We start from the raw sequence: 10,301 nt of genomic DNA on the forward strand, positions 1-10,301 counted from the left end.
GTTGGGGGTTGGAGAGGGTGAGTCTGTGTTGGGGATTGGAGAGGGTGAGTGTGTGTTGGGGGTTGGAGAGGGTGAGTGTGTGTTGGGGGTTGGGGAGGGTGAGTCTGTGTTGGGGATTGGAGAGGGTGAGTGTGTGTTAGGGGTTGGAGCGGGTGAGTGTGTGTTGGGAATTGGAGAGGCTGAGTGCGTGTTGGGGATTGGAGAGGGTGAGTGTGTGTTGGGGATTGGAGAGGGTGAGCGTGTGTTGGGAATTGGAGAGGGTGATTGTGTGTTGGGGATTGGAGAGGGTGAGTGTGTGTTGGGGATTGGAGAGGGTGAGTGTGTGTTGGGGAATGGAGAGGGTGAGTGTGTGTTGGGGATTGGAGAGGGTGAGTGTGTGTTGGGGATTGGAGAGGGTGAGTGTTTTGGGGATTGGAGAGGGTGAGTGTGTTGGGGATTGGAGAGGGTGAGTGTGTGTTGGGGATTGGAGAGGGTGAGTATGTGTTGTGGATTGGAGAGGGTGAGTGTGTTTTGGGGATTGGAGAGGGTGAGTGTGTGTTGGGAATTGGAGAGGGTGAGTGTGTTTTGGGGATTGGAGAGGGTGAGTGTTTGTTGGGGGTTGGAGAGGGTGAGTGTGTGTTGGGGATTGGAGAGGGTGAGTGTGTTTTGGGGATTGGAGAGGGTGAGTGTGTGTTGGGAATTGGAGAGGGTGAGTGTGTTTTGGGGATTGGAGAGGGTGAGTGTTTGTTGGGGGTTGGAGAGGGTGAGTGTGTGTTGGGGATTGGAGAGGGTGAGTGTGTGTTGGGGATTGGAGAGGGTGAGCGCGTGTTGGGAATTGGAGAGGGTGAGTCTGTGTTAGGGATTGGAGAGGGTGAGTGTGTGTTGGGAGGTTGGAGAGGGTGTGTGGGCATTGGGGATTTGAGAGGGTGAGTGTGCGTTGGGGGTTGGAGTGGGTGAGTGTGTGTTGGGGATTGGAGAGGGTGAGTGTGTGTTGGGGATTGGAGATGGTGATTGAGTGGTGTTGGGGAGTGGAGAGAGTGAGTGTGCGTTGGGGATTGGAGAGGGTGAGCGTGTGTTGGGAATTGGAGAGGGTGAGTGTGTGTTGGGGATTGGAGAGGGTGAGTGTGTGTTGGGGATTGGAGAGGGTGAGTGTGTGTTGGGGATTGGAGAGGGTGAGTGTGTTGGGGATTGGAGAGGGTGAGTGTGTGTTGGGGGTTGGAGAGGGTGAGTGTGTGTTGGGGGTTGGAGAGGGTGAGTCTGTGTTGGGGATTGGAGAGGGTGAGTGTGTGTTGGGGGTTGGAGAGGGTGAGTGTGTGTTGGGGGTTGGAGAGGGTGAGTCTGTGTTGGGGATTGGAGAGGGTGAGTGTGTGTTAGGGGTTGGAGCGGGTGAGTGTGTGTTGGGAATTGGAGAGGCTGAGTGTGTGTTGGGGATTGGAGAGGGTGAGTGTGTGTTGGGAATTGGAGAGGGTGAGTGTGTGTTGGGGATTGGAGAAGGTGAGTGTGTGTTGTGGATTGGAGAGGGCGAGTGTGTGTTGGGAATTGGAGAGGGTGAGTCTGTGTTAGGGATTGGAGAGGGTGAGTGTGTGTTGGGAGGTTGGAGAGGGTGTGTGGGCATTGGGGATTGGAGAGGGTGAGTGTGCGTTGGGGGTTGGAGTGGGTGAGTGTGTGTTGGGGATTGGAGAGGGTGAGTGTGTGTTGGGGATTGGAGAGGGTGAGTGTGTGTTGGGGATTGGAGAGGGTGAGTGAGCGTTGGGGATTGGAGAGGGTGAATGTGTGTTGGGAATTGGAGAGGGTGAGTGTGTGTTGGGGGTTGGAGAGGGTGAGTCTGTGTTGGGGATTGGAGAGGGTGAGTGTGTGTTGGGGGTTGGAGAGGGTGAGTGTGTGTTGGGGGTTGGGGAGGGTGAGTCTGTGTTGGGGATTGGAGAGGGTGAGTGTGTGTTAGGGGTTGGAGCGGGTGAGTGTGTGTTGGGAATTGGAGAGGCTGAGTGCGTGTTGGGGATTGGAGAGGGTGAGTGTGTGTTGGGGATTGGAGAGGGTGAGCGTGTGTTGGGAATTGGAGAGGGTGATTGTGTGTTGGGGATTGGAGAGGGTGAGTGTGTGTTGGGGATTGGAGAGGGTGAGTGTGTGTTGGGGAATGGAGAGGGTGAGTGTGTGTTGGGGATTGGAGAGGGTGAGTGTGTGTTGGGGATTGGAGAGGGTGAGTGTTTTGGGGATTGGAGAGGGTGAGTGTGTTGGGGATTGGAGAGGGTGAGTGTGTGTTGGGGATTGGAGAGGGTGAGTATGTGTTGTGGATTGGAGAGGGTGAGTGTGTTTTGGGGATTGGAGAGGGTGAGTGTGTGTTGGGAATTGGAGAGGGTGAGTGTGTTTTGGGGATTGGAGAGGGTGAGTGTTTGTTGGGGGTTGGAGAGGGTGAGTGTGTGTTGGGGATTGGAGAGGGTGAGTGTGTGTTGGGGATTGGAGAGGGTGAGCGCGTGTTGGGAATTGGAGAGGGTGAGTCTGTGTTAGGGATTGGAGAGGGTGAGTGTGTGTTGGGAGGTTGGAGAGGGTGTGTGGGCATTGGGGATTTGAGAGGGTGAGTGTGCGTTGGGGGTTGGAGTGGGTGAGTGTGTGTTGGGGATTGGAGAGGGTGAGTGTGTGTTGGGGATTGGAGATGGTGATTGAGTGGTGTTGGGGAGTGGAGACAGTGAGTGTGCGTTGGGGATTGGAGAGGGTGAGCGTGTGTTGGGAATTGGAGAGGGTGAGTGTGTGTTGGGGATTGGAGAGGGTGAGTGTGTGTTGGGGATTGGAGAGGGTGAGTGTGTGTTGGGGATTGGAGAGGGTGAGTGTGTTGGGGATTGGAGAGGGTGAGTGTGTGTTGGGGGTTGGAGAGGGTGAGTGTGTGTTGGGGGTTGGAGAGGGTGAGTCTGTGTTGGGGATTGGAGAGGGTGAGTGTGTGTTGGGGGTTGGAGAGGGTGAGTGTGTGTTGGGGGTTGGAGAGGGTGAGTCTGTGTTGGGGATTGGAGAGGGTGAGTGTGTGTTAGGGGTTGGAGCGGGTGAGTGTGTGTTGGGAATTGGAGAGGCTGAGTGTGTGTTGGGGATTGGAGAGGGTGAGTGTGTGTTGGGAATTGGAGAGGGTGAGTGTGTGTTGGGGATTGGAGAAGGTGAGTGTGTGTTGTGGATTGGAGAGGGCGAGTGTGTGTTGGGAATTGGAGAGGGTGAGTCTGTGTTAGGGATTGGAGAGGGTGAGTGTGTGTTGGGAGGTTGGAGAGGGTGTGTGGGCATTGGGGATTGGAGAGTGTGAGTGTGCGTTGGGGGTTGGAGTGGGTGAGTGTGTGTTGGGGATTGGAGAGGGTGAGTGTGTGTTGGGGATTGGAGAGGGTGAGTGTGTGTTGGGGATTGGAGAGGGTGAGTGAGCGTTGGGGATTGGAGAGGGTGAATGTGTGTTGGGGATTGGAGAGGGTGAGTGTGTGTTGGGGATTGGAGAGGGTGGCTGTGTGTTGGGGATTGGAGAGGGTGAGTGTGTGTTGGGGATTGGAGAGTGTGAGTGTGTGTTGGGAATTGGAGAGGGTGAGTGTGTGTTGGGGATTGGAGAAGGTGAGTGTGTGTTGTGGATTGGAGAGGGCGAGTGTGTGTTGGAAATTAGAGAGGGTGAGTCTGTGTTAGGGATTGGAGAGGGTGAGTGTGTGTTGGGAGGTTGGAGAGGGTGTGTGGGCATTGGGGATTGGAGAGGGTGAGTGTGCGTTGGGGGTTGGAGTGGGTGAGTGTGTGTTGGGGATTGGAGAGGGTGAGTGTGTGTTGGGGATTGGAGATGGTGATTGTGTGGTGTTGGGGAGTGGAGAGAGTGAGTGTGCGTTGGGGATTGGAGAGGATGAGCGTGTGTTGGGAATTGGAGAGGGTGAGTGTGTGTTGGGGATTGGAGAGGGTGAGTGTGTGTTGGGGATTGGAGAGGGTGAGTGTGTGTTGGGGATTGGCGAGGGTGAGTGTGTTGGGGATTGGAGAGGGTGAGTGTGTGTTGGGGGTTGGAGAGGGTGAGTGTGTGTTGGGGTTTGGAGAGGGTGAGTCTGTGTTGGGGATTGTAGAGGGTGAGTGTGTGTTGGGGGTTGGAGAGGGTGAGTGTGTGTTGGGGGTTGGGGAGGGTGAGTCTGTGTTGGGGATTGGAGAGGGTGAGTGTGTGTTAGGGGTTGGAGCGGGTGAGTGTGTGTTGGGGATTGGAGAGGGTGAGTGTGTGTTGGGGAATGGAGAGGGTGAGTGTGTGTTGGGGATTGGAGAGGGTGAGTGTGTGTTGGGGATTGGAGAGGGTGAGTGTTTTGGGGATTGGAGAGGGTGAGTGTGTTGGGATTTGGAGAGGGTGAGTGTGTGTTGGGGATTGGAGAGGGTGAGTATGTGTTGTGGATTGGAGAGGGTGAGTGTGTTTTGGGGATTGGAGAGGGTGAGTGTGTGTTGGGAATTGGAGAGGGTGAGTGTGTTTTGGGGATTGGAGAGGGTGAGTGTTTGTTGGGGGTTGGAGAGGGTGAGTGTGTGTTGGGGATTGGAGAGGGTGAGTGTGTTGGGGATTGGAGAGGGTGAGTGTGTGTTGGGGGTTGGAGAGGGTGAGTGTGTGTTGGGGGTTGGAGAGGGTGAGTCTGTGTTGGGGATTGTAGAGGGTGAGTGTGTGTTGGGGGTTGGAGAGGGTGAGTGTGTGTTGGGGGTTGGGGAGGGTGAGTCTGTGTTGGGGATTGGAGAGGGTGAGTGTGTGTTAGGGGTTGGAGCGGGTGAGTGTGTGTTGGGGATTGGAGAGGGTGAGTGTGTGTTGGGGAATGGAGAGGGTGAGTGTGTGTTGGGGATTGGAGAGGGTGAGTGTGTGTTGGGGATTGGAGAGGGTGAGTGTTTTGGGGATTGGAGAGGGTGAGTGTGTTGGGGATTGGAGAGGGTGAGTGTGTGTTGGGGATTGGAGAGGGTGAGTATGTGTTGTGGATTGGAGAGGGTGAGTGTGTTTTGGGGATTGGAGAGGGTGAGTGTGTGTTGGGAATTGGAGAGGGTGAGTGTGTTTTGGGGATTGGAGAGGGTGAGTGTTTGTTGGGGGTTGGAGAGGGTGAGTGTGTGTTGGGGATTGGAGAGGGTGAGTGTGTGTTGGGGATTGGAGAGTGTGAGCGCGTGTTGGGAATTGGAGAGGGTGAGTCTGTGTTAGGGATTGGAGAGGGTGAGTGTGTGTTGGGAGGTTGGAGAGGGTGTGTGGGCATTGGGGATTGGAGAGGGTGAGTGTGCGTTGGGGGTTGGAGTGGGTGAGTGTGTGTTGGGGATTGGAGAGGGTGAGTGTGTGTTGGGGATTGGAGATGGTGATTGAGTGGTGTTGGGGAGTGGAGAGAGTGAGTGTGCGTTGGGGATTGGAGAGGGTGAGCGTGTGCTGGGAATTGGAGAGGGTGAGTGTGTGTTGGGGATTGGAGAGGGTGAGTGTGTGTTGGGGATTGGAGAGGGTGAGTGTGTGTTGGGGATTGGAGAGGGTGAGTGTGTTGGGGATTGAAGAGGGTGAGTGTGTGTTGGGGGTTGGGAGGGTGAGTGTGTGTTGGGGGTTGGAGAGGGTGAGTCTGTGTTGGGGATTGGAGAGGGTGAGTGTGTGTTGGGGGTTGGAGAGGGTGAGTGTGTGTTGGGGGTTGGAGAGGGTGAGTCTGTGTTGGGGATTGGAGAGGGTGAGTGTGTGTTAGGGGTTGGAGCGGGTGAGTGTGTGTTGGGAATTGGAGAGGCTGAGTGTGTGTTGGGGATTGGAGAGGGTGAGTGTGTGTTGGGAATTGGAGAGGGTGAGTGTGTGTTGGGGATTGGAGAAGGTGAGTGTGTGTTGTGGATTGGAGAGGGCGAGTGTGTGTTGGGAATTGGAGAGGGTGAGTCTGTGTTAGGGATTGGAGAGGGTGAGTGTGTGTTGGGAGGTTGGAGAGGGTGTGTGGGCATTGGGGATTGGAGAGGGTGAGTGTGCGTTGGGGGTTGCAGTGGGTGAGTGTGTGTTGGGGATTGGAGAGGGTGAGTGTGTGTTGGGGATTGGAGAGGGTGAGTGTGTGTTGGGGATTGGAGAGGGTGAGTGAGCGTTGGGGATTGGAGAGGGTGAATGTGTGTTGGGGATTGGAGAGGGTGAGTGTGTGTTGGGGATTGGAGAGGGTGGCTGTGTGTTGGGGATTGGAGAGGGTGAGTGTGTGTTGGGGATTGGAGAGTGTGAGTGTGTGTTGGGAATTGGAGAGGGTGAGTGTGTGTTGGGGATTGGAGAAGGTGAGTGTGTGTTGTGGATTGGAGAGGGCGAGTGTGTGTTGGGAATTAGAGAGGGTGAGTCTGTGTTAGGGATTGGAGAGGGTGAGTGTGTGTTGGGAGGTTGGAGAGGGTGAGTGTGTGTTGGGGGTTGGAGAGGGTGAGTGTGTGTTGGGGGTTGGAGAGGGTGAGTCTGTGTTGGGGATTGGAGAGGGTGAGTGTGTGTTAGGGGTTGGAGCGGGTGAGTGTGTGTTGGGAATTGGAGAGGCTGAGTGTGTGTTGGGGATTGGAGAGGGTGAGTGTGTGTTGGGAATTGGAGAGGGTGAGTGTGTGTTGGGGATTGGAGAAGGTGAGTGTGTGTTGTGGATTGGAGAGGGCGAGTGTGTGTTGGGAATTGGAGAGGGTGAGTCTGTGTTAGGGATTGGAGAGGGTGAGTGTGTGTTGGGAGGTTGGAGAGGGTGTGTGGGCATTGGGGATTGGAGAGGGTGAGTGTGCGTTGGGGGTTGGAGTGGGTGAGTGTGTGTTGGGGATTGGAGAGGGTGAGTGTGTGTTGGGGATTGGAGAGGGTGAGTGTGTGTTGGGGATTGGAGAGGGTGAGTGAGCGTTGGGGATTGGAGAGGGTGAATGTGTGTTGGGGATTGGAGAGGGTGAGTGTGTGTTGGGGATTGGAGAGGGTGGCTGTGTGTTGGGGATTGGAGAGGGTGAGTGTGTGTTGGGGATTGGAGAGTGTGAGTGTGTGTTGGGAATTGGAGAGGGTGAGTGTGTGTTGGGGATTGGAGAAGGTGAGTGTGTGTTGTGGATTGGAGAGGGCGAGTGTGTGTTGGAAATTAGAGAGGGTGAGTCTGTGTTAGGGATTGGAGAGGGTGAGTGTGTGTTGGGAGGTTGGAGAGGGTGTGTGGGCATTGGGGATTGGAGAGGGTGAGTGTGCGTTGGGGGTTGGAGTGGGTGAGTGTGTGTTGGGGATTGGAGAGGGTGAGTGTGTGTTGGGGATTGGAGATGGTGATTGTGTGGTGTTGGGGAGTGGAGAGAGTGAGTGTGCGTTGGGGATTGGAGAGGATGAGCGTGTGTTGGGAATTGGAGAGGGTGAGTGTGTGTTGGGGATTGGAGAGGGTGAGTGTGTGTTGGGGATTGGAGAGGGTGAGTGTGTGTTGGGGATTGGCGAGGGTGAGTGTGTTGGGGATTGGAGAGGGTGAGTGTGTGTTGGGGGTTGGAGAGGGTGAGTGTGTGTTGGGGGTTGGAGAGGGTGAGTCTGTGTTGGGGATTGTAGAGGGTGAGTGTGTGTTGGGGGTTGGAGAGGGTGAGTGTGTGTTGGGGGTTGGGGAGGGTGAGTCTGTGTTGGGGATTGGAGAGGGTGAGTGTGTGTTAGGGGTTGGAGCGGGTGAGTGTGTGTTGGGGATTGGAGAGGGTGAGTGTGTGTTGGGGAATGGAGAGGGTGAGTGTGTGTTGGGGTTTGGAGAGGGTGAGTGTGTGTTGGGGATTGGAGAGGGTGAGTGTTTTGGGGATTGGAGAGGGTGAGTGTGTTGGGATTTGGAGAGGGTGAGTGTGTGTTGGGGATTGGAGAGGGTGAGTATGTGTTGTGGATTGGAGAGGGTGAGTGTGTTTTGGGGATTGGAGAGGGTGAGTGTGTGTTGGGAATTGGAGAGGGTGAGTGTGTTTTGGGGATTGGAGAGGGTGAGTGTTTGTTGGGGGTTGGAGAGGGTGAGTGTGTGTTGGGGATTGGAGAGGGTGAGTGTGTTGGGGATTGGAGAGGGTGAGTGTGTGTTGGGGGTTGGAGAGGGTGAGTGTGTGTTGGGGGTTGGAGAGGGTGAGTCTGTGTTGGGGATTGTAGAGGGTGAGTGTGTGTTGGGGTTTGGAGAGGGTGAGTGTGTGTTGGGGGTTGGGGAGGGTGAGTCTGTGTTGGGGATTGGAGAGGGTGAGTGTGTGTTAGGGGTTGGAGCGGGTGAGTGTGTGTTGGGGATTGGAGAGGGTGAGTGTGTGTTGGGGAATGGAGAGGGTGAGTGTGTGTTGGGGATTGGAGAGGGTGAGTGTGTGTTGGGGATTGGAGAGGGTGAGTGTTTTGGGGATTGGAGAGGGTGAGTGTGTTGGGGATTGGAGAGGGTGAGTGTGTGTTGGGGATTGGAGAGGGTGAGTATGTGTTGTGGATTGGAGAGGGTGAGTGTGTTTTGGGGATTGGAGAGGGTGAGTGTGTGTTGGGAATTGGAGAGGGTGAGTGTGTTTTGGGGATTGGAGAGGGTGAGTGTTTGTTGGGGGTTGGAGAGGGTGAGTGTGTGTTGGGGATTGGAGAGGGTGAGTGTGTGTTGGGGATTGGAGAGTGTGAGCGCGTGTTGGGAATTGGAGAGGGTGAGTCTGTGTTAGGGATTGGAGAGGGTGAGTGTGTGTTGGGAGGTTGGAGAGGGTGTGTGGGCATTGGGGATTGGAGAGGGTGAGTGTGCGTTGGGGGTTGGAGTGGGTGAGTGTGTGTTGGGGATTGGAGAGGGTGAGTGTGTGTTGGGGATTGGAGATGGTGATTGAGTGGTGTTGGGGAGTGGAGAGAGTGAGTGTGCGTTGGGGATTGGAGAGGGTGAGCGTGTGTTGGGAATTGGAGAGGGTGAGTGTGTGTTGGGGATTGGAGAGGGTGAGTGTGTGTTGGGGATTGGAGAGGGTGAGTGTGTGTTGGGGATTGGAGAGGGTGAGTGTGTTGGGGATTGAAGAGGGTGAGTGTGTGTTGGGGGTTGGGAGGGTGAGTGTGTGTTGGGGGTTGGAGAGGGTGAGTCTGTGTTGGGGATTGGAGAGGGTGAGTGTGTGTTGGGGGTTGGAGAGGGTGAGTGTGTGTTGGGGGTTGGAGAGGGTGAGTCTGTGTTGGGGATTGGAGAGGGTGAGTGTGTGTTAGGGGTTGGAGCGGGTGAGTGTGTGTTGGGAATTGGAGAGGCTGAGTGTGTGTTGGGGATTGGAGAGGGTGAGTGTGTGTTGGGAATTGGAGAGGGTGAGTGTGTGTTGGGGATTGGAGAAGGTGAGTGTGTGTTGTGGATTGGAGAGGGCGAGTGTGTGTTGGGAATTGGAGAGGGTGAGTCTGTGTTAGGGATTGGAGAGGGTGAGTGTGTGTTGGGAGGTTGGAGAGGGTGTGTGGGCATTGGGGATTGGAGAGGGTGAGTGTGCGTTGGGGGTTGCAGTGGGTGAGTGTATGTTGGGGATTGGAGAGGGTGAGTGTGTGTTGGGGATTGGAGAGGGTGAGTGTGTGTTGGGGATTGGAGAGGGTGAGTGAGCGTTGGGGATTGGAGAGGGTGAATGTGTGTTGGGGATTGGAGAGGGTGAGTGTGTGTTGGGGATTGGAGAGGGTGGCTGTGTGTTGGGGATTGGAGAGGGTGAGTGTGTGTTGGGGATTGGAGAGTGTGAGTGTGTGTTGGGAATTGGAGAGGGTGAGTGTGTGTTGGGGATTGGAGAAGGTGAGTGTGTGTTGTGGATTGGAGAGGGCGAGTGTGTGTTGGGAATTAGAGAGGGTGAGTCTGTGTTAGGGATTGGAGAGGGTGAGTGTGTGTTGGGAGGTTGGAGAGGGTGTGTGGGCATTGGGGATTGGAGAGGGTGAGTGTGTGTTGGGAATTGGAGAGGGTGAGTGTGTGTTGGGGATTGGAGAAGGTGAGTGTGTGTTGTGGATTGGAGAGGGCGAGTGTGTGTTGGGAATTGGAGAAGGTGAGTCTGTGTTAGGGATTGGAGAGGGTGAGTGTGTGTTGGGAGGTTGGAGAGGGTGTGTGGGCATTGGGGATTGGAGAGGGTGAGTGTGCGTTGGGGGTTGGAGTGGGTGAGTGTGTGTTGGGGATTGGAGAGGGTGAGTGTGTGTTGGGGATTGGAGAGGGTGAGTGTGTGTTGGGGATTGGAGAGGGTGAGTGAGCGTTGGGGATTGGAGAGGGTGAATGTGTGTTGGGGATTGGAGAGGGTGAGTGTGTGTTGGGGATTGGAGAGGGTGGCTGTGTGTTGGGGATTGGAGAGGGTGAGTGTGTGTTGGGGATTGGAGAGTGTGAGTGTGTGTTGGGAATTGGAGAGGGTGAGTGTGTGTTGGGGATTGGAGAAGGTGAGTGTGTGTTGTGGATTGGAGAGGGCGAGTGTGTGTTGGGAATTAGAGAGGGTGAGTCTGTGTTAGGGATTGGAGAGGGTGAGTG

Source organism: Scyliorhinus torazame, chromosome 7 (genome assembly GCF_047496885.1).
Source record: "Scyliorhinus torazame isolate Kashiwa2021f chromosome 7, sScyTor2.1, whole genome shotgun sequence".
In the NCBI taxonomy this organism is placed as follows: domain Eukaryota; kingdom Metazoa; phylum Chordata; class Chondrichthyes; order Carcharhiniformes; family Scyliorhinidae; genus Scyliorhinus; species Scyliorhinus torazame.